A 4,595-nucleotide genomic window follows, 5' to 3' on the forward strand; every position below is an offset into this window, starting at 1 on the left:
CCACCAGACAGCTGAGTGAATGAATGCTCCCGGCCAAATCCCCTTTACATTTGCAGATACAGACTCCGTTGCCCACAGATACACTCGGCTCTAATTAGGCAGACCGCTGGACGTGTTGCTGGGGGAAATCTCGCTGCTCAGACTTATCATCTAGTGGCAGCTTTACAGATTTACGTCCTTTCATCTAGTTTGCGTGCATGTGTGTAAGCTGGTGCTGAGGGAGAGAAAGGCAGATCCTGTAGTTGTGTTTGACAACTAAGTCAAACTTAATTGTATGCCATAGTTTTAACATACAGCACAAGATAGAACTTAAAGAGATAATGCATCTCAATGCGTGAACGTTTCTGTGTGTGTGTGCATGTTTGTGTGTGTGTGTGTGTCCATGCTGCAATATGTTGCACAGCTTTGCACAGGCAGCCTTGCACTTACACAGTTTACAGTTTGCTTCACATCTACAGAATTTGCTGAGCTTTCCCCTGAGACCTGCGTCATCGGCACAGAGGGTATTTCCTGTAGTTGAAGAGCAGCGTGATTCTCTTCCTGTTCTGTGTGTGAAGAAGCATCAGGGTTGTCCTCCCAGTCCTGATTACTGCTACACTGGGCAAAGTCAAAAGTACATTTTATCTCCACATTGTAGCATCTGAAATCCATTTTCTAATAAGACCAGTTACATGTGAATCTTAGCTTAATTACCCAAAATACTCTAAATACTTGCTGTGGACTTCTCATTCAAGATATGTTCAAAAAGCATATTCATACCTGGTTTTACCCCCCAAATGTAACTTTAAATTTGTGCATTCCTTCCCCAAAGTTTAAAATAAAGTCTCTTCGAGACACAAAAGGACAAAACTAGCATGGCAGTTATGCTAAAATGTCAAAGCTGCTGCAGTATAGCTTCTCTGAATTTAAAAAGCAAAGCCAATATGGATTTCGTATTCACTCCCAGTGCATTTGTGGATTATGATTACCACCTGTAGGCCTAAAAGCGCCGGCTCTATAAACAAAAAAGATGCACTGCAGCTAAATTTAAAAGAGAAGTTCAACCTCAAGGAAGTTAAAAAGAAATAGGAAGCACTCTCCCACAACACTGCATGAAAATTGAAATGAACAAATGCATAGTGCACTTAAAAGGAGACGTGTCAGCTTCAGAGCAGAATGCAGTACTGACATGCATGCAAAACAATTTCTGGAAAAGAAAAAAAAAACACAAAACAAAACTTGTTGCTTTGCTTGTTATTCTGAGTTTACATTGATGTGACCCAGTTTCTAAAAAAAGACCCAGGGCATCGTGACTAAAGTTAGCTAAATCTATGAAATGCACAACATTAATGAACTTCAGCATACGTGAAGCTGCAGGAGTGGGAGACGAGCTGTTACCTGCCGCCTCCTCTGAATCATCTCCTTACCGTTTCTTCTGTGTCCCTAGAGATGCTTTGCAACATGGCCCCTTCCAGCAGCCTCTTTCAAACAACAAAAACATTGTCTTACTTTATTTTATTTTTGTTCCTTTCCTCCATCTCAGTGGAGCTACTACACTGCCTTATTCTGCATATGACCCGGGGGCGATGGGAGGCGGAACACATTGGCTGCGGATGATAATGCTGCTGCTCCACGGAGCAGAAATGTACGAGCAGCAGCTCTCTGGTGGCGGTTTTGCAGCTATTTGGTTTTGTTGTAGTAAAGCAGAACGCAGCAGAGCAATGCTCACATTGTGGCCTGTTGGTAACGGCTTTGTGTGCTATTATTGCATTAAGCATTAAGCCCACACAAGACACAGGACGAGGCACCAAAATTATATGCATCTGTGCCAAGAAGACCGCAACCAGCTCATCCACTTACTTATCCTCCAGGCTCGCAGCCTAGGAAGCCGATTGTTTTCAAGTCTAACTTGTGTGACGTCCATATCCTGTCACAGCCCTTCAAGAGTCTTTCCCCCCGTTTAGATAAGCATTAACCCGTCTTGTAAAGTTCTGTTACACATTTGGCTTTAATAACATGAAGGATGTTAAGGAGAAAAAGCTGCAGAAAAGAAGAAACACACACACAAATCAAGTGTGGTCTACTAGCTTTTTAAGGTTTGACTATGCAGCACACATTGCACTGGGTCTGTGTGTGTGTATATATTTATCTCATCTGCATCAGAGTAACACATTTACACACATATGTCTGGGATATTGTGTTTTATGAGTTGTACTTTGCAGGTTACATTATCATATTAAGATTTCAAGGCATTCTACAAACACACACACACACACACACAAGACCTAAATCTCCTCTAAGTCAGGGTTGTCAAATTATTCTCCAGGACATTCACCCTACATATACCTTATACAAATTTAATCCCTGAGATTTTGTAAGGGGTCAAAAGGTGCAATTTTAAAAAATATGTCTCAGTTTTTCCACAATATATTGATCTACTGTATTAAAGACATCAGACTTGCGCTGCAAAGCAAATAAAGAAATAAAGGACTTTTTTGAGTACTTAAATAACAGAAATTAACTATAAATTCACAGAAAACAGCTGTGTTTTTTCCACATAAAAGAAAAAACTGAAAATTAAGTTGTCAATACTGCCAGATTGCCTAAACAATTATTTTTTCACTAATAGAGCCGGGATACAATGAAGAAACATTTCTTTCAGGGTAGTGTGCAATTTGTACTGTGAAAACATCTCAATCTGTAAGAGTAAAGATGAAGACATTTGACATCTCACAGTCATGCAGTCAACAATGACTTGGGTGTCAGAGTACTTTCCAAACACACTTGGCATGGTGGTTCTAATCATCTCAGGAGACAACCATCTGACCCAGGTTTTGATGATCCTGCTGACTGTGGACTGCTGAATGTTGAAACGGTCATCCAGATCTTTCTCTTTCAGACCCAGAGACAGGTACACCAACAGGAACAGTTCATCAATCATTGGAACGCATCAGTTCTGATGGACTGGAGCAGGGGAGACAAGTCCTGGTGGCAAAAAACATGTTTTTGAGTGCCTACTTATCAGAAAGCTGTTAAAAAAGAAACAAAAAACATGATGTATGAACCATGCCTACTGGTCAGTGAAGTGGATCAGCGGCCTTGTCAGGAGCTGATATTGCACTAGAAGTGGATGAATGTGTCACAGGGTAAAAGGGTAAAATTCATGGTTACAGCAGCACATAATCTGCTTAATAATAAATAACAACACGTAACATGTAACATCTTCCTTTCATGTTATCAAGGTTAACGTGAGCCCAGAAGCCTGCAACAGTAATCAGCTGTTAAATATTATTATGGGGGATTATATCATGACATAACACATACCTGGTATAGAATCTGATGTCTTCATCCAATGCCGAAAACCTCTCCAACCCAAATGACTGCTTCAATGAGACCTCCTTCAGTCTCTTTCTCAGCTCTTCTATCCACAGCCGCTGAGCCTCTATTATTTCACATGCTGTATCCAAAGCTGCTGGTTCTGGTCTGACATGGTAATCGTGGCGATGAGGAAGCACTTCAATATCCACGTCCCCCTCTACCACTGCATGCACTGTGTTCTCTCCCAGACACTTGCTCAAACTGTAACAGGGTCATAAATTACATATTGTTTTAATTACACCAAATGTGCTCTAAACCCCAAACTGTTCCTGGTATACCTGACTTTTAGGACCTCCAAGCCTGTAGTTATCTTCAATATCAGTTAGAGCCCCTCCTCATCCTTTTCCTAATTTTTGGTGCAACCCTATAAATTTGGCATCTCCCATTTTCTACAATTTCCCTGTGGGAGAGGTTGGTGTCATTTCTTTTCCAACACTAATTATATTATTGTCCACCCTGATATTTCTTATTGTGTGTTTTAGTTAATTATTGTAATCATTATGCCTGTCTTTACTAGACGCTGCGAATATGTGGTACTAATGCTAGCATGAACAGAAAAGTCTTGCTAACTTGGAAGTTGTAGTGGGTTGAGTAACTCTCGTCCCAACTGTTTATATTTGGGTATAAGAACTGGAGCGGGCAAATTATTTATTTGGAGGTCTTTCTCTTTACATTTCGTTGTCAGGTATGTCAAATTTTGTGTTAGTGGGTTGTTGTTTTTTTTTAATTGCATCTAAGTTTGTACTTAATGTTTAATGTTAAAATAAATACGGCCGCCTTTTCTACAATTCCCCTGTTGGAGAGGAGCTGGAGCGCCAAGTTATTTACTTGGAAGTCTTTCTTTTTACCATTCAGTCAGACACAATCCAAGAAAACACCGGTAACACTTGGTACAGCTGACGACCCGTCACATCGCCAGACTGCGATCTCCTCCTCCGCCTGCTGCTGCTGTTTTGTCGCCTCCTCTCTGCCGCTCTGCGCTGTGTGTCAGGGTGCTGTGCCCTGCGCTTTGACTTTATAGTGCGCGTGTGATGCCCTACGCTCTGAACTGCAGGCATCTCTGTCATGTGAACTTAAAGGGCGAATACACTTCCGGTAATCGTTTCGCTCTTTTATATTGTTGGCTCAGATTACACAGGCACGGACTGTATTTTTTTCCCCCCTGGTGATATTGGCTTAATGGTAGTTTTGAGACAGATTTTTGTTGAGCAACTGATGTCTTTTACAGCCTGTTTTAA

The 4,595-nt window shown here is 41.2% G+C and overlaps 1 long non-coding RNA gene across 1 annotated transcript; it reads right to left on the reverse strand.

Annotated features, from left to right (window-relative positions):
* Positions 1–2,615: 2,615 nt before the first annotated feature.
* LOC120443209 lies at positions 2,616–4,337 on the reverse strand. Its single transcript, XR_005615233.1, has 4 exons — positions 4,206–4,337; positions 3,304–3,558; positions 3,054–3,099; positions 2,616–2,964 (listed from the first exon to the last, which is right to left on the reverse strand). It is a non-coding gene; the product is annotated as an uncharacterized LOC120443209 (long non-coding RNA).
* Positions 4,338–4,595: the final 258 nt, after the last annotated feature.

The sequence above is a fragment of the Oreochromis aureus genome, linkage group 13, assembly GCF_013358895.1.
Source record: "Oreochromis aureus strain Israel breed Guangdong linkage group 13, ZZ_aureus, whole genome shotgun sequence".
Classification (NCBI taxonomy): Eukaryota; Metazoa; Chordata; class Actinopteri; order Cichliformes; family Cichlidae; genus Oreochromis; species Oreochromis aureus.